A 19,583-nucleotide genomic window follows, 5' to 3' on the forward strand; every position below is an offset into this window, starting at 1 on the left:
GACCGTTACATCCCAGGGATAAGCCCTTTGTCCCATGTTCATTGAAAAGTCTCCCGTTCTATCTGGTTCAACCACGACCCCAGCAGTCTATCCCAGGAACCTACCCCCCTCAGTGTAAAACTACCTGCCCCGCTCATCTGCTTTAAACCTTCCCCCTCTCATTTATACACCTCTTCCAATATTTGGTGTTTTTACCCTGGGAGAAAGATTCTGACTGTCTACCGTCTCCGTGCCTTCCATAACATTATAACCTTCTACCAGCTCTCCGTCAGCCTCCAGCTCCAGAGGAAACAACCCAGGCTTGTCCAACTTTTCTTAGCTCATACCGTATAATCCAAGCACTACCCTGGCATATCTCGTCTACACCCTTTCCAAAGCCTCCACTTCCTTCCCATCGTGGGGTGATCAGAAGGACGCATTTGTGTGTGTGTGTGTGGGTGCCCGCTGCGCTTTAGGCTACCGGCCGACCACTCTGTCAACGTTCTACAGGAACTTTATTGAAAGTGTCCTGGCTGGCGGCATCACAGTGCCATATGATTGCTGTGGAGTATGGGATTGGAGGTCTATCCACAGGTGGCAGAGAGGATCACTGGGGTCTCCCTCCCCTCCATCGAAGTGATCTACCAGGATCATTGTCTGAACAGGGTGTGCAAAATCGTTGAGGACCCCTTCTACCACCCCCCCCCCACCCCCCGCACATAGCATCTTTCAGCTGCTCCCGTCGGGGAAGAGATCCAGGAGGATCAGAGCCAGCACCACCAGGCTGACGAACAGCTTCTTCCCACAGGCATGGAGAATGCTAAACGACCAAAGGAACTGCTCACACTGGAGTCGCTCATATTTATGAAACAATATTTATTCCTGTGAATACTCGTCCTGCATGTATATTGTTTGTCTGTATGTGTGTGATGTCTGGTTGTGTGTCTGCGTGTTTTGCACCGAGGACCGGAGAACCCTATTTCATCGGGTTGTACTTGTACAATCAGATGACAATAAACTTGACTTGAGCCCAAGAAGGACAGGGTCCAGACAGCTACCTAGCCAGCAGCAGACGAGTTGGGCACCTGACAAACTCTGGAGCATTCTCATCCTTGGCTTGCTGCATCGCCATGTCAGTGTCTGAAGGGTAAAGGTTCACTCCTCAGACTTGAGCTGTCTAATCCAGCCTGACAGCTCCAGTACTCAGCTGAGGTCATGCAGAACCACAGGAGGTCCCATCTTTCAAGCAGAGCCTGCATTAAACTGAGGGTCTCATGAACAATCCCACAACACTGCTTGGGCAATGGAAGGCTTCCTGCCAGAACCTCTCTCAGCACGGGCACCTGCAAATTGATGCACCAATTGTCGTACTGTTCACCTCCGATCTGTGGCAGAGACTTTTTGCGAGACTACACTTGGAGTATTGTACGCAGTTCTGGTCTCCCAGCTGGAGGAGTGATGTAATTTAGGCTGGAAAGGATGTTAAAAAAAAAGATTCACTGGGAAGTTACTGGGTCTGGAGGATTAGAGTTACAAGGAGAGGCTGGAAAGCTGAGATTTTGTTCTCAAGCATAGGAGACTGAGGAGGTGATCTTATAAATGGTCACAGTCACTTTCCTAGAGTAGGGTCATCTAAAACTAGAGGGCACACCTTTAAGATGAGAGGGGTGTGGTGATACAACCACTGGACTGTGTGGGACCGCCTGCGCCTGTCCGCATTCCTGCCTGCCTACTGCAGGGGGCACCCCATTGTACCTGCAGGGAGGTAACCTGGGAGAATGTGTCCACCTACTCTCTGCCAATCAACGGCCCCATATAAAGGCTCCCACTGGCCCTTGGGTAGGCAGTCGAGCACATGGATCCAGTTTTAAGCTAATTAAAGCCTGTGGTACAGCCTTTGTAGTTTGCACTGCAGAGGGGAAAGATTTAAAAGGGAGTGGTGGCTCTGTAGAATGAGTTGTCGGAGGATATGGTAGAGGTGGGTATATTTACAAAAGGTAAAGGACATTTAGACAGGTATGTGTCACACGTCAAATGTCATACTTTGATGAAGGACTGTGGCCTGAAACGTTGGTTCTGCATCTTTATCTTTGCTATATAAAGGACACTGCTTGACCTGCTGAGTTTCTCTAGTATCACGTTTTTAGGTATATAAATAGTTTTAGCGTAAAATGGACAAAATGTATCTCAGGTTGTAAATGTAGCCAAACAATTCTGACAATAAATCCAAAATCTGAATGTTTATAAATGGGTCAACAACTTGGCCAAATGAACCACAGGACATGTTTCAATTATGTAAAACGCTATGTCTCAGACATTGAGATGCTTGCTTGGCAAGGAAATCAGCAGGTAGTGACCTGGTTTACATCTCCCACCCCAACCAAGGCAGTCGATATCCGTTTCTCCGGCTCAGAACCCAGGGAACCACCTGATCCGCGAGACCGAGTGGCAAGCTGTGCGGCCTCCTGCCTGCCACTTCTCAGCTGTCGAGCCGCCACCGACTGTGCAGCCCAGACCTCGCCTCTTCATGCATGCAGAGAGCTGAGGTGGGGAGAATGATGCACTGGCTGCTGACCTGCTGTTCGCACAGGAGGGTTGGGTTACCCCGGAAGTGGAGAAATGGAAAAGGAACAAACTCAGAAGAAAAACTGATGCGTCACAGAAAATGTTTTGCACTTTTGTTTATTTGTTCTAAAAATATTTCAGATGGAGAGAAAAAACACTTATTGTGTGGTTCAATTGGAAAAGGAAGAAGAAATGTAAAGTGTGCTATCAGAGCTGACCGTCTCTTCAAGTGAGACGTGCTTGATTCTTGGTACTTATTTCAAGAACATCCAATGAAAGAGCAGGGTTTCATTTTAAAAATAGGTTTTTTTTGGAAAGTTTCTCCTCTTGTTTTTAATTCACAGGGTTGAAAGGTCCCCAGGGGAATTGATACAGGAAATAAATCCTCGAGCACTAGGCCTCTCCTTTCCGGACTGTTCTCCTGGCCCTTCATCTGATTGCACACATGGGCCTCACTGTACATTCCATGCAGAGGAAAATGTCAAACAAATTATATTCACCGATAGCAAACATGGCTTCAAATGCAGGCGCAGATCCGAACATTGAATTATCTGCAAATATCCTGCAGGCTTTCCCTGTAACCGAGCCAGACCCTCTCTCACTAGATACAATGCAAATTGGCCAGACCACTTCCCCATGTTGCTGCTGGATTAAGTCCCAGTGGAATTATCACAGCCCTTTCTACCTCGTTATAAAAGCTCAAGTCACTGGAATTTGCAGAACCAAATGCTCAATCCAAGTCACCGTCTTAAGTGAAAACACGACGCTGGAGAAACTCAGCAAAGATAAAGATGCAGAACCAACATTTCAGGGTTGAGGCCTTCATCAAGGTGTGAGCAAAATGTCGGCAGGTTCCTGAAAAAAAAGTGGGGGGAGGGGCAAGGGGAGGAGCACGGTCCCACAGGCAGGAGGTAATAGGTAGTTATCTATGAGGGAGGGCACAGCAGCAAACAGGGGGAGGGGGGGATGGCTCTGTGAATGGAGAGAGAAGGGGGTGGAGGAAAGGAGACAGGGGGATGGGGAAGAGAGAGAATGGGGAGTGGCCCAGCAGGAACTGGAAAAGTCGATGTTAATGTCATCCGGTGGAAGAGGGCCCAGACAGAAAATTAGGTGTTGTTCCTCCAATTTATGGGTAGCCTTGGTTTGACAGTACATGAGACCATGGGCAGACACGTCAGGGTGAGAGTGGGACGCAGAATTGAAGCAGTCGGCCACTTGGAGATTCCTGTCACTAATGCGGGCAGAGCGGAGGTGCTCAGTGAAGAGATCTCCCAGTCTGTGTAAAGCTGCTGTATCCGGTGCTCCCGGTATGGCCTTTTCTACATCGGAGAGACTGAACAAAAACTGGGTGATCACTTCACTGAGCCCGAAAGGTTGGTTATGTATCTTTATCTTTGCTACATAAAGTATTGTGTTTTTACTTCAGTCACCATGTCTTCAGTCTTTCGTGTTTCTCCCAAGTCACTGTCTCTGACTGTTTTCACTCCAGTACTAAATCCACACATTCTTGTCTATTACACCTGTCCAAGCCCCTATCCATACAGAGTAGATGTAGAACTGTTGTTTCCCACTGCGGGAGAGTCGAGGACAAGAGGGCATATCCTTAGGATTGAAGGGTGTCCACTTAGGATGGAGATGCAGAGGAATTTCTTCAGCCAGAGGGTAAATCTGTGGAATGTGTTGCCACAGGCAGTTGTCGATGCCGGGTCATTAAGGCAGGGATTGAGAGGTTCTTGATTAGCCAGAGCATTTAAGGTTACGGGGAGAAGGCTGGCCAGTGGGGCTGGATGAAGAAATGGTTTAGTTCATGATTAAATGGTGGGGCAGACTCGATGGGCTGAATGACCTTTTTCTTCTCCTATGTCTGATGGTCATGGTCAAACACCTCTTAATCAACATAACTGCATCCACCACCATCATTTTCTCTGGATATCCACCACTTACCTCTTCCATAAATGAATTTGTCCACATTATTAACAGAAATGGCCATTACATGCCTGGCTGTTCCAGTGACCTGGATTTGATGCTGATCTCAGTTGCTGAGTGTCTGGACTTTTCACCTTCTCCCTGGGACTCCTGTGGATTCTGAGAGCTCCTTGACATTTCCTGTTTCTCCCTCGACGCCTCTTGATCCGCTGAGTTTCTCCAGCAGATTGTTTGTTGTTTCAAGAGGGTGATCTAGTGTCCTCCCGCCTCCCAGCTGGTAGGTTCATTGGCTCCTGTAAATCATCCCTGGAGTGTGGGTTTGAGGCAGCATTCACAGCAAGTAAAGGGGAGAGTGGGGAGACCAGAATGGGATCAGAGCAGGATAGTTAGTTTGGTGATTGATGGTCATTGCAGACTCAATACACTGAAGGGACTGTTTGACTATGAATTGCATCTGTGACGAGATTCAAGAATTTTTAATTATCATGTAATAAAACAGAAAATTTAATATTACACAGCATTTCCTTTCATATGCCATAAACAGACAAAGGGTCACCATCACTCTCTCCTATCTTCCCATCTACATCCAATGAACACCTTTTATTCCGTACCCCTACCCGCCTGTTCTTCCCTTCTCCGCAGCCTTTTAATACAAGCGCCCACCTGCGTTTTTGCTCACACCTTGAGGAAGGCCTCAGGCCCGAAACCTCGCTTTGCCTGCTATGGACGCTGTGAGGCTGACTGAGTTCCTCTAGCACCTTCTGTCTTTTCACCATCGCCATGAGTATTGCCCGGTCGGTGCCCCTTACAGTATGAGATTCACAGAGAGAATGTCTTGTTTTCAATACTTGGCTTTTCAAAGACACACACAAATCCAAACATCCCTCTCAAGAATGGTATCTAGCATTCAGAGACTGCTTTCACCCCCCCCCCCTCCCTCCATACCCTAATAGTATAAGAAAAAGATGATACAAATTAAAAAAATACCAAAAAAAAACAATTATCGGTAAAATCACAAACTCTCAAATGAACTGAAGAAAAACTCAAAACAACCTAAAATAAAAGATAAGAAACAAAATACACGAGCCCATCATCTGCGCCACGACCCACTTCATTGATTTCAATCATTCCACAACTGGCACAGAATTTTGCCTTTCCTTTATGCAGAAGGGGTAGAATTATATCTGCAGACCAATGGCACCCTAAAGAAGGTGCCAGATTTCCTCCTTAAACTGTACATGCTTCTCTCCAGGGGAATGCAACTCTGCGTCTCCGTATTCCATCGTGTAATATTTAGTTGGGAGTCTGACTTCCACGTGACCGCTAAACCGACAAGGTGACCTTCACAAACCGAATTTGGTACTTGGACAGTTTAAAACCCACATCCATAATGTTCCCCAGATCCTGTGGAGAATCCACCTTTGTAATTCAGAGAGAAATTTCATTATAAAGAAGGCTAAATGAATATATATTTCAAGAAATTTTCAGGGAACCTGGAGTACTAAATCTAAGGAACTAAGTTGATATTATTTTTGAATCATATCCTGTTAATTTCCAGTATAAAGACTTGCAAATTACCAGGTCTTAAAAAGAGATTAGATATGTTAAGAGGATGATTGAAAATGCAAACAGATTGCATGCTAGAGCAATTCCTAATGATTGAAGGTTCATTTTGAGGTGCCCAGGGTGTTTGTAGCATTGCATGGGGAAAGTTCTGTGAGTTTAAGGCCACTTTTCTCAGGGACTTGATTTTGAAAGTACTTTTCAGGAGAACTGCATTTTCAAGAGCTTGAGGTTTACATTTCTGCGGGTTGGTGTTTTGAGGCAAAGGTGGAATAACAGACTCCCTGACGAAGCTGGTGTTGCAAGGTCTGCATTCCTAACATGTTACTGTAAAGCAGTGAAACATGGACTTGCAGGCAGCTGCCAAGAAATGAGGCTCAACATCGTTGATGGCTGTGATGTATTTTTGGCATCTTGTGGAAGGAAAAATGATTCCAGTCCAACAGCCCTCTCAGAAGCTCCAACATTCATCAAGTGAAGATGACGTTGTTGTCTCAGGCCCACAAAGGGAGAAACGCAGTCTCATCCCCAAAGATACACAGTATCGAGTGAGAGAAGACCAGTCGGGGGTCCAAAGCTCTCTGTTAATGGATAGAAAAGCCTCCAGCCTTAATTATTTCAGGTGGGGTACACAGCATGGCGCTGGAAGCAAGTGGGTTGGTGGGCTGTGGAGAGAGATTGAGGCCACGATAATCAATGTTTCATCAGTTCCGGATAGAAGCCAACACTGCGGTCAAGGCCATGGACTAAGAGGTCACCCGAAAGGGGCGGCACGGTGGGCGCAGCGATTCACGCAATGCCTTTAGAGCGGCAGCGATCAGGACCAGGGTTCGAATCCTATGCTGAACGTTCCCCCACCCCCCCATATCTGCACAGGTTTTTCTCCCACCATTCAAAACATAAAACGTACTGGGGATTTAGTTTAATTGGTGTAAATTGGGCGGCATGGACTCATGGGCCGAAATGGCCTTTTTCTGTCTGTCTAAGCTTAATTTTTTTAAATTTAAATTTAATGATGCCCTTGAGCTCTATCCCACGGTGGACTCTGCCTTGCCAGAATTGATTCAATCAGTGACGTTGCCCCATCAGTGATCAACCACGGCACATCTGTAATCACAGGACCTGTGTGTTTTGAGGCAACATCTTTTAAGAGTCTGTGTTTCCTACGATTCTGTCTTTTGAGTCCGGATCTGAGGTATCTTATTTCTAAAGTTCTGGTCTTCTAGAGCAGCCATCCTCACTGGGTTGTACCATTCCCCCTGGAAGTCACAGCACATTTAAGGAAGGGCCAGGGACTGAAGTAATAAAATATTTTAAATTTTTTTTAATGTAGTCTTTAGGAGAGAAGTACAGAAGAAACCAACTAAACTTGACTGCTTCACAGGGAAGGGAGGGCCCCACTAAGCAAATTCCTAAGGCTATAGCCAAAAAAAAGAACGTTGAGAATGGCTGTTTTAGAGTCATAGAGTTTTACCGCATGGAAACAGGCCATTTGGCCCAACTTGTCCATGCTGGCCAAGTTGTCTACCCATGCTTGTATTAACCCACTCAGGAGTAAAACACGAAAGAGTGCAAACTGTGGTTGAAGTAAAATCACAACACTGGAGAATTTCAGCTGGTCTTTTATACAGCCAAGATAAAGTTACATCACCAACGTTTTGGGCTTGAGCCCTTCATCAGGGTATGAAGTGACGAAGTGGTGGGGCGGGTGGGGGGGGGGGGGGAATCACGCAAAGTCCAGGCATGGGATGTGGTTCCTACAACTTCTACAAATGGGCAGGATGGCAAAAGGGACGTCGCCGGCTGAGCTGTTTCAGACACAGCCCTCAGGGACAGAAGGAAGTGGCGTTGCCACGAGTAATTGCCAAGCCCCCTCTGCAAGGATTTCAGGAGACAATTTAGACTTGGTTTTTTTTTTAAAAGTGACTCAGGCTCTCCGAAGCAGTGACTCAGAGCTCAGTGAGGTTGCACACACAGGCATAATCTGAGGTTGTCTGGCATGATTTATCAAACAAGGGAAGGACAAGCTTTTGCAGAAGGAAATGGGGTCATCACCACTGCAGCTTTGTCTTTTATATATATATATATGGGATTGTTGCATCCTGAACCCATGCAACATTACCACCCCTCTGGTGTTCCAGCTGCTAAGGAGGTGCAGAACAGAGGCGCACACAACTGTAATAACTTGGTGAAGGTGGGAGAGTGATGCGTAAAGGTTCTAGAAGGTTGTCCATGTCTGTATTTCTGATGCTTCACATTATGGAATGTGCCTGCGTGACAGCCTCTCTATTTCAAAGAGCTGGTGTTTCCTCGAGTTTCCGGGGTTCTGATGCTTTTATTTCTGCGGCTGTTTCTGTATTCTTACCACATGTCATTTGTTGGTGGGGGCGGGGGGCGGGGCGGGTGCGGGAGTTATCCTTCCTAAGTGTGAGGAACACACTTTGTCACACGTCTATGGGCATTCTGGGTTGTTTGTGTTGAGACCCGTAGGTGTGCTTCTGAGACTGTGTATTCCCAAAGCCTCTGCAGTTCGCTCACGCTGAGGTGCTTTTGCAAATGCTGCCTCACTTTGTCGTACACCAGTCATGGTATTGCTCGCACGCTGGGGGCTTCAGGGACCAAGAGGGATCGATCGCCATGGCAGCTGGGGGCTACATTGCTTCCCCACCTTTTTGATTAACAAGTCAAGCAACTGAAGAGATATGAGGGCAGTTCTCAGCCTTTATCTTTTCCACGAGGTCTTTTTTAGGCTGAAACCCCGCATTATAGGCGTCTCAAGTTAAAAAAAAACTGATTTTACCTTTTATGCTGACAAACTCTAAGGCGAATCCCGTGGTCCCTTTATGCATAGCTGAGTTGGGAGCCAGCTTCCAGAACTGGGGGGGGGGGGGGGGGGGGGTGGGTGGGCGAGTGGGGCAGTAGTGCCGCCTCCCACAATGACATGAAAGGGAAGGGAAAGCAGCCTCTACTCAACAATGGCAAGCAGAGCAGGCAAGAATGCAAGCCATTTTAGGCAACATAATTGCCTCTAATTTTTTAAAATTCGAGCTTGGGTGGCAGGGCTGACAGTGTCATCGGGATGTCTTCAGTCCTCCCCTTTCCAGTGGAATCCATTTAATGGAGGAAGAGGAGCAACTACTTTCCACCTCTGAGTCTACCCCCCACCCCCCCAGGCAGATGGGAGATGAAGCGTATTCCAGCAGTCCATCTGCTTTCAGATCTTTTATGGAGGTCAGTGTAACAATGGAAAGATGGAGAATCTGTCTCCACATTCACCTTTTTTCCCCTCTATAAAAGAGCTTAATCACTTACTATTTTAAGCAATCTCTTATTACTAAGAGATCCCCCCCCCCCCCCCACCACCCAACCAACCACAGAGCACATAGAGATAGGATGCCCAATGTCGGGTCAGATACAGCAATGAGCTCTCTGAACCCTTCTCCATTAACAATGGCGTGAAGCAAGGCTGTGTTCTCGCACCAACCCTCTTTTCAATCTTCTTCAGCATGATGCTGAACCAAGCCATGAAAGACCTCAACAATGAAGACGCTGTTTACATCCGGTACCGCACGGATGGCAGTCTCTTCAATCTGAGGCGCCTGCAAGCTCACACCAAGTCACAAGAGAAACTTGTCTGTGAACTACTCTTTGCAGACGATGCCGCTTTAGTTGCCCATTGAGAGCCAGCTCTTCAGCGCTTGACCTCCTGTTTTGCGGAAACTGCCAAACTATTTGGCCTGGAAGTCAGCCTGAAGAAAACTGAGGTCCTCCATCAGCCAGCTCCCCACCATGACTACCAGCCCCCCCACATCTCCATCGGGCACACAAAACTCAAAACGGTCAACCAGTTTACCTATCTCGGCTGCACCATTTCATCAGATGCAAGGATCGACAACGAGATAGACAACAGACTCGCTAAGGCAAATAGCGCCTTTGGAAAATTACAGAAAAGAGTCTGGAAAAACAACCAACTGAAAAACCTCACAAAGATAAGAGTATACAGAGCCGTTGTCATACCCACACTCCTGTTCGGCTCCGAATCATGGGTCCTCTACCGGCATCACCTACGGCTCCTAGAACACTTCCACCAGCGTTGTCTCCGCTCCATCCTCAACATTCATTGGAGCGCTTTCATCCCTAACGTCGAAGTACTCGAGATGGCAGAGGTCGACAGCATCGAGTCCACGCTGCTGAAGATCCAGCTGCACTGGGTGGGTCACGTCTCCAGAATGGAGGACCATCGCCTTCCCAAGATCGTGTTATATGGCGAGCTCTCCACTGGCCACCGTGACAGAGGTGCACCAAAGAAAAGGTACAAGGACTGCCTAAAGAAATCTCTTGGTGCCTGCCACATTGACCACCGCCAGTGGGCTGATATCGCTTCAAACCGTGCATCTTGGCGCCTCACAGTTTGGCGGGCAGCAACCTCCTTTGAAGAAGACCGCAGAGCCCACCTCACTGACAAAAGGCAAAGGAGGGAAAACCCAACCCCAACCAACCAATTTTCCCCTGCAACCGCTGCAACCGTGTCTGCCTGTCCCGCATCGGACTTGTCAGCCACAAACGAGCCTGCAGCTGACGTGGACATTTACCCCCTCCATAAATCTTCGTCCGCGAAGCCAAGCCAAAGAAAGAAAAGATATGAGTGGGAAAGAAAAGTTGAGAACCACTGGCCTAGGGATTTGACAGAAAAGGACTCGTAATATAACTGGACATCCACACAGCAGCACCTCCTACCCCACCCCAGGCAGACTGGGTGTCTGAATGAGTGCTGTCAGTCAACGTTCTTGCTGGGACCCCTCCTCTGTATTGGGTTTTGTGACGTTCTCCTGATTCCAGTGGACAGCAAGAGGGCTGTGAATAAAGGCTGCCCCTCCCTCCCCTTCCCCGCCCGCCCCGAGAGGGTTATTTCCTCACATCCTCCTGACTGCAACTTGGTCATGAGTCATTTTGTTTAACTGGATTAAATGAGAAACATGTGCAGGGTTTAATGCTGGAAAGACTGACAGCTTTTTCCACTGCATCTCCACTGTGTTCCCGGTTTGTTTGCCAATGCAAGTGCTGAGTCTGGCTGTTTGAATTTAAACCTTGTGACTGAAATGCAATTTTATTGAATACAATAAAATCCCCAGTATCCAAACTTCAAGTAACCAGCAAAAGAAATTGAGCAAATAAATAAATAGATGAATAATCAGATAAATGTCAAATTAATAACAATTTAAATAAAAGTTTTTTAAAAAGTTGAAATTGTAAAAGTAAATATTCCCTGAAGCATCACACGACCACTTGGTGAAGATGGGAGCCAGCGGAGTGCCCCGGTTGTGCCCTGCCCACAGCAGTTGTTTGAATAAAGTTGTATTTGAATAAAATGGCGGCGGCCAGGATAAAGAGCCGGTTTGGGAACTACTGGGGCGACTTTCCCAAACCGTCTCTCTATCCCTGACTAATAATCTTTATTAGTGTTAAGTATATTAGTAAGGCTTTATCTGTAAACTTTGGTGCGGGGGTGGGGGGTTAATTGTGATGAAGGAACAGTTAGCGCAACGCTTTTACAGCGCCAGCGATCTGTGTTCGAATTTAAATTTACATTTTGTAAGTTATGGAAATTAGGCCTGATTAAAGTGAACTTTATATAATTAAGGACTATAATGCTGATTTTTTTTCAAATTATTTTGCATTTTGTACTGACTTTTGTCTTTTAAACTATTTATTCTTAATTCAGGTTAGGAATTGTTAGTGTATATAATGCAACTGGAAAATTCACATATCTGGCATCTGTAATACCCTAGGTGCCAGATAATGGGGATTTTTACTGTAGGTAGCACAGACATTGGCCATTCAGCCCAGCTATCGCATCTGTAGTCACGGCAACTGCATCATTTCACCTAACAGCAGATCTTTGCAATTTCCCTTTTTCTTTCTACTGATTCCCCCCCCCCCCCACCCCCCACCAGGAATGCTGAATGCTTCAGTAACCGTACTGCCCTGCGATGTAGCTGGCCAGGATGCTCCCCATAGAGTTCCTGTGGATGGTTGACATGGTGGCAGCCGGTACCCCCACTGCAAGTCATCTCAGTGCAGTCGCCTTCCTGACAAGTGAGGAGATGTTGAGTGTCCATGATAGTTCACTGGTTAAGTGAATTCCAAGGAACTTGGTTCTCTCCACTCTCTCCACCAGAGTTGTTGAAGGTTTCTGGTGCTGGAAAGTGTGGGAGGCAAGAACAAGTGTAATGTTTAAATGATATTTAGGCCGAAGCATTATCAGGGAAAGTTTAGAAGGAACGGGATGAATACAGGGAGGTAGGACGAGGTTAGGAAGGTACCTTGGTCAACGTGGACCAGTGAGGTTGAAGGACAGTCTCCATGCTGTGAGACTCTGACTGAAGTGAGTGAAACACTGACGTCTGCAGAGACTGTGATTGTAGTAAAAACACACAGTGAATGCTGGAGGGAACCCAACTGGTCTTGCAGCGTCCACAGGAGGTAAGGATATATCATTGATGTTTCATGCCTGGGCCCTTCCTCAAGGAATAAGAAAGGAAGGGGGTCAGAATAAAGTCAAGACTGGCTGGGGGAGGGGTGGGGGGGATTGAGTCCAGAACTGAAAAAGGGACTGCAGATTGGAGCTGCTGGTTGACCATACAGTCCCCTTCGGCCCTTCTAGTCTGTGCTGAACCATTTATTTTTTGCCTAGTCCCACTGACCTGCATCCAGCTAATATCCCTCCCATCCATGTACTAGTCCAAACTCTTCTTAAATGTGAAAACTGAGCCCGTATTCATCATTTCAGCTGGCAGCTTGTTCCACACTCCTACCACTTTCTGTGGGAAGAACTTCCCCCTAAACATTTCCCCTTTCACCCTTAGCCCATGTCCTCTAGTTTGGATCTCACCTGTCCTCAGTGGAAAAAGCCAACCTACATTTACTCTGTCCCCCTCATAATCTTAAATACCTCCATCAAATCTCCCCTCATTCTTCTACCCTCCAGGGTAACCTGTTTAACCTTTCCCTGTAATTCAGTTCATGAAGCCCGGGCAACATCCGAGTAAATCTTCTCAGCACTCTTTCTATCTTATTGATATCTTCGCTCCTGACCTCCCCATCCCTCCAGGTGTGGAGTTTGTCCATTCTTCCTCCAACTCTGTGCGTTTGCTCCCGCGGGAGGTCAGTTGGCTGCCGTTGATTACCCCCAGTGTAGGGGTGAGTAATTGAATCCATGGGAAGTTGGTGGGAACATGTGGATTTGTGTCATTTGTGTGACTGATGTCACTTGTATCCAGAGTCAGTAATGGGGTTGATTTTTATCTCTCTTTTCAAGTGGAAGGAGTCCTTTAGAATTGAACTAATGATATCTATGTACAATAGAAGATGTACCTTTCTAAAAAGATAAAGGTTGAGGGATATAGGGAAATATCCGAGGGTGGGAATAACTGGCATTCTGTCCAGCTCTGGACTATTATCGAGGCTCCAGGGGGCTCCAGTGAAGTGACATGGTTTGGGGAGAAAGGAACCATCCCCCAGTGAAATCAGAAGGAGAGCAGGGTGGTATAATTTGTGTAGAGGTCAGCGCAACCCCAGCATCTTTTAAACTGCAGCCCTCCTGGGACCCAGTTGCGATAACTGGGGTAAAGGTGCTGGAAACACTGTGGGGGGGGAATCGACCCATTAAATCATCAACCCAGCATTTTAGGGGGGATCTTGCCCCCTGCAATGACGTGTCGCGTACTCACCGGAAGTACTGCCAGATGTTCGGATGCTGGCTGCCCGGTGACGCACGCACACAAGTGCTGACGTCACCGGAATAAGTGGGTCGGTCATTTTCATTTTCCAATCATCTGAGTAAGTTCAACTGGGCTCCACAGCTACCTCTGAGGTTGGATTCTGATAGGGTCAGACCGTTTCTAACTGCCATGTAACTGGGGCACTAATTGCCTGGTTAACCCCATTTTACATTAGGGGTTACAGCGCCAACGACCCAGGTTTGAATCCTGTGCTCTGTGTAAGGAGTTTGTACTCTCTCCCTGTGTCTGCGTGGATTTCCTCCAAGGGCTCCGGTTTCCTCCCACCATTCAAAATGGACCGGGGTGGGGGGGTGGTGTAATTGGGCGGAACGGGCTTGAAGGGCCTGTTTCTGTGCTGTATGTTTAAAAATAAAGAACATGGGAGAAAGAGAAAAAACAAATCAGCTGAGGATTATGGAAAAGAGGACAAAGGGTGACTGAGACCGGGATCAAACAAAGGCAGCAGTGTGTGGTCTTTGGAGGGAGAAAAGCAGAAGCTTCAGTCTACTTTAAATCCAAAACTGTAAACATTGTCACATGACGCGGAATGTCAGACCCATTTGCAGTAAGGCATTCAGTGTCTGCAATAGAGGGTGGCACAGTGTGGGAGAGGGCAGCAGATCAGTCTCTGTCTCTCAGCCAGGATAGAGGAGCAGCTGAAACTATCCTCCAACGATCGCAGGGCATGGAGGTGACAGTGGTTTTGTTATGTCTTCTGCTCTAGCCGCATGGTGTGTGTGTGTGTGTGTGTGTGTGTGTGTGTGTGTGTGTGTGTGTGTGTGTGTGTGTGTGTGTGTGTGTGTGTGTGTGTGTGTGTGGGGGGGGGTGGTGTGTGTGTAGGGGTGTGTGTGGGGGTTGGTGTGGGGTGGTGGTGTAGGTGGGGGTGCATGTGGGTGTAGGTGTGGGGGTGTGTGGGTGTGTGTGTGTATGTATACGTATGGGCACGAGTGCACATGCGCACATGCCTGTGTGGTGTGTGTGGAAGTGTATCATTTCAGTGTGTGTCTGTGTGTCTGTGCATGCACCAATGTGAGCCAGTGTGGGCTCTGTCGATCGAACGAGCACCATCTGCATGTAGTGATACTCAGCTCCGTGGTTTCTCGTTGATCTAATCTGGCTGAAGGCTAAATGAAAATCCAAAATATCTTTCATAGTTCCAGTTGCACCTGATCTAGAAACAAGCAATGGCCTCTGGCCAGCTCAGTGACCCCCACAACACCAATGGTTATGACCCTTGGCAAAATGAATGAGCAGTCAGTAAAACTCAGACAGTGACCTGCTCAGGCCTGTACATTCACCTCCACAGGACCTCGCTCATCACGAAGGTGCCTATCTGTCTTAGGCACTCCATGTCATCTGGCCCTAAGCACTACACTGACCCATTAAGTTCTGGCATTGTTCCACATTCAGTGGTGCCGTGATCATTGTTCAGTTGCCAGGACATCAGTCTTTTCCATATAAATTGATCCAATGTCCTGCAAGTTATGGGTACATCCTAGCAGCTTCTGGGGTGGTTAAATCTCACAAGCCCAGGATTGTCGTGGTTGGGTTCCTGACACCACAATGTCTGTGTGAATATGGTGTGGAAACATGAACAACCTCGTGGTAAATTCATTTTCTCAGCATCCCCACCCATAGCACCAGGCAGTTACCATGCATTTACTACAGCCAATAAACAATCTGCTGGAGGAACTCGGCAGCTCGAGCGGCAGATAAAGAATGGTCAGTGATTCAGGTCTGAATCCTACCTCAGGCCATCAGGATAATCAGTCTTGATGAAGGCTTCAAATCTGGGTCTCAATGTGGACAAGACGAAGGAGATGGTGGTGGATTCAGGAGCACCAGGAACGACCACCCTCCACTACATGTCTCAACAACTCTGTGGTGGAGAGAGTGGAGAGAACCAAGTTCCTTGGAGTTCACTTAACCAGTGACCTAATGTGGACATTCAACATCTCCTTACTTGTCAGGAAGGCACGACAGCAACTGCACTTCCTGAAAAGACTGAAGCGGCAAGGCTACCGGCACCATCATGCCACCCTTCTACAGGAGCTCCATGGAGAGCATCCTGGCCGGCTGCATCACAGTGTGGGTATGGTAGCTGCAGAGAAATGGATCAGAGGTCTATCCATAAGATCATAAGAGTGGTAGAGAGGGTCACTAGGGTCTCCCTCCCCCACCCCCCCCCCCATCAACATGGTCTGCCGGGATCAATGTCTGAAGAGACCATGCAAAATCATAGAGGACCCCTTCCACCTTTCACACAGCATCATTCAGCTGATTCCGTCGGGGAAGAGGTACAGGAGGATCAGAGCCAGCACCACCAGGCTAAGGAACAGCTTCTTCCCTCGAGCTGAACGACCAAAGGAACCACTCAGACTAGCTATCCGAGGGTCTCATTTGTACAAAACTACATTTATTTGTATTGGTAAAATACTTGTCCTGCATTGTTTGTCTGTATGTGTGTTATGTCTGGTTGTGTGTCTGCGTGGTTTGCACCGAGGACCAGAGAACGCGGTTGTTCTCGTATAATTGAATGATAGTAGATTGGAACCTGAAAACCAAAGCATTCTTTCTCTCCCTGACACTGCCTGACAGGCCGAGATCCTCCTGCAGCTGGTTTGTTGCTCCAGAATCCAGCGTCTGCAGTCTGCTGTGTGTCATCGCTGATGACAGCTATGCTACTTCTGTAATGTCCCCTTCCACAGTCTGGGAATTCCATGGGCGGGAGCCACCCAACATCTCCATGAGCAGACAATTTGTGCAAAGTGTATTCCCCAGGCCAAGAAACATTTTGCATGTTCCCTTACTCAGTTAATAATAAACCCTTTCTCCTCTGATCTGAAGGGACTCCCCTGTGGCGCCATTTCCTCTGGCATTTGCCTTGAACTGATGGTGTGAAAGTTTATTTGAAATCGGTCACACCATTCTCACAGAACTGTACGGTGACACTCTGACCCATGATCCTCTTTGATAAAGCAAAACAAGGTCTGAGACTGGGCACAGACTGGGTGACTGGGTGATCACTTTGTTGAGCACCTCGGCTCAATCCGCCACAATAGCGAGGATCTCCCAGTGGCCACCCATTTCAATTCCCATCTCATTCCCTTGCCAACATATCTGTCCGTGGTCTCATGCACTGCCAGACTGAGATCAACTGTAAATTCTGATACATCCTGCTTATTTTTCCTTGAAGAAAGGCTCAGGCCTGAATCGTCAGCAATATATCTTTGTCTCCTTTAGATACTGAATAGACCGGCTGAGCTCCTCCAGCATGTCAGAGTTTTTATTGCTCTGGGTTAAGCCTTGTACAAGCCAAAGGCTACAGCGTTGTGAAATTGGCCAGCGACATCACGGGCAGCAGTCTTCCCTCCATTAAGGACATCATTAAGAACAGGTGGCATGGTTGGTGTAGTGGTTATCACAATGCTGTTACAGTACTATGATAGGGACCAGGGTTCAAATCCCGCGCTGTCTGTAAGGAGTTTGTACGTTCTCACCATTTCTATGTGGGTTTCCACTGGGTGCTCGTACCAGAGGTTGTAGGTCAATTGGGTGTAATTGGGTGGCACGGGCTCGTATGTCTGTGTAATTGGGCGATCCAGGCTCATATGTCTATGTAATTGGGTAGCGCGGGCTCGTATGTCTGTGTAATTAGGCAGTGTGGGCTCGTATGTCTGTGTAACTGAGTGGCATGGGCTCGTATGTCTGTGTAATTGGGTGGTGTGGGCTCGTACGTTTGTGTAATTGGGCAGCGTGGGCTCATATGTCTAGTAATTGGGCAGCTTGGGCTCGTATGTCTGTGTAATTGGGCGACGCAGGCTCATATGTCTGTGTAATTGGGCGATGTAGGCACATATAACATGTGTAATTGGGTGGCACGAGCTTGTATGTCTGTGTAATTGGGCATTGTGGGCTCATATCTCTGTGTAATTGGGTGGCACGGGCTCGTATGTCTGTGTAATTGGGTAGCATGGGCTCATATGTCTGTGTAATTGGGCAGCTCGGACTTGCATGTCTGTGTAATTGGGCGACGCAGGCTCATATGTCTGTGTAATTGGGCGATGTAGGCACATATAACATGTGTAATTGGGTGGCACGAGCTTGTATGTCTGTGTAATTGGGCATTGTGGGCTCATATCTCTGTGTAATTGGGTGGCACGGGCTCGTATGTCTGTGTAATTGGGCAGATCGGACTTGCATGTCTGTGTAATTGGGCGACGTGGGCTCGTATGTCTATGTAATTGGTTAGCGCGGGCTCGTATGTCTGTGTAATTGGACAGTGTGGGCTTGTATGTCTGTGTAATTAGGTAGTGTGGGCTCATATGTCTGTGTAATTAGGTAGTGTGGGCTCATATGTCTGTGTAATTGTGCGATGTGGGCTCGAATGTCTGTGTAATTGTGCGACGCGGGCTCGTATGTCTGTGTAATTGGGCGATGTGGGCTCGTATATCTGTGTAATTGGGTAGTGTGGGCTCGTAAGTCTGTGTAATTGTGCAACACGGGCTCTTATGTCTGTGTAATTGGGTGGCGCGGGCTCGTATGTCTGTGTAATTGGGCGGCGCGGGCTCGCATACCATGCCATTTGTCTAAATGTAAAGAAAATTTAAAAATCTACAAGAGGCTATGTCTCCAGAAAGCAGCCTCTGTCATCAAGGATCCCCATCACCCAGGCCATGCCCTTTTCTTCCAGATGTCATCAGATACAGGAGCCTGAAGACGAGCACCCAGTGGCACAGAAACAGTTCCTTCCCCTCCGCCGTCAGATTTCTGAACGGACAATGAACCACAGACACTGCCTCACCTTCTCTTCTTTTACACTCATTTATTTATGTTGTTAACCATGCAATTTTTGCATCTCTAATGCGCAAATGTTCAAGACAATAAATTCTGATTCTGAATCTTTTTGTTGTCCTTTTCCAGTGTTTCTGAATCCTTTCTCTTCTGTAAAAACTGAAATTAAAAAACTTCCACCAAAGAATGTCAGGCACACAAAACTGGCGCAGATCTTTGGTGGCACGAGTTGCTGCTCACGTCCAGACCAGCAACCAGCAGGAAAACTGGGGAATGGATGGGAGGAAGGAGCACCCAAATACTATCCTCTAGTCCTCTTTTTGTTCTCTCTGTATTGCACAGTCAGTCTATTTACAGTTCTCTGTTTGTTTGCATGTTTTGCACTGAGTACAGTTTATTTTTTGCACTACCCATAGGAAGAAGCAACCTCAGGGTTGCATGTATGTTCTCTGGCAATAAATCTGATTGTGAACATTACAGCAGCAGGTTATCAAACTCACTCGGTCAGGTGTTTAATGGAAGAAGTGACGTTGCTCAGGGATTAGAGCAACTCGGGGAGGTTTCTGTCAGAAAGGGTTAAACAAGACAAAAATGTCTCTTTCTTAGACTGTGTGCGAAATGTTGGGTGTCTTGCAAACTCACCCTACAAATCTACAATCTGAGCTAATTAACACCTAATATTCCATTTGGGCACTCCCAATTAGACAGCATTAACATCAACCTCCGGTTTCCATCTCTCTCTCTCTCAGCCCTCTGTCTCCTTTCCTTCAGCTCTCCACCCCCTTCCTTCTCCATTTACCACTACCCCCTCCCTTTTTATCACCTCAGCTTTTTTCTCTTCTGCCCTCCCACCATCATCTGCCTACGACCACCTGCCTGAGCTCCTCCCTGCCCCTCCTCCCACCCTTCCTGCTTTATGTTTGTACCTTGACGAAGGTCTCAGGCCTGAAACGTTGGTTATGTATCTTTGCGGTA

The 19,583-nt window shown here is 47.4% G+C and overlaps 1 protein-coding gene across 3 annotated transcripts in view; it reads left to right on the plus strand.

Annotated features, from left to right (window-relative positions):
* LOC138758390 (KN motif and ankyrin repeat domain-containing protein 2-like) overlaps window positions 1–19,583 on the plus strand; it is a 130,685-nt gene that overhangs the window by 56,286 nt on the left and 54,816 nt on the right. Inside the window, exon 1 of one of the 3 annotated variants that reach the window (XM_069927234.1) lies at window positions 14,299–14,505. The exons of the other annotated variants lie outside the window; for them this stretch is intronic. The gene's annotated coding sequence lies outside the window, so the exon portion shown is untranslated. Of the gene's footprint in view, window positions 1–14,298; window positions 14,506–19,583 lie in introns of those variants that run through there. 3 annotated transcript variants of the gene reach the window in all.

The sequence above is a fragment of the Narcine bancroftii genome, chromosome 3, assembly GCF_036971445.1.
Source record: "Narcine bancroftii isolate sNarBan1 chromosome 3, sNarBan1.hap1, whole genome shotgun sequence".
Lineage (NCBI taxonomy): Eukaryota > Metazoa > Chordata > Chondrichthyes > Torpediniformes > Narcinidae > Narcine > Narcine bancroftii.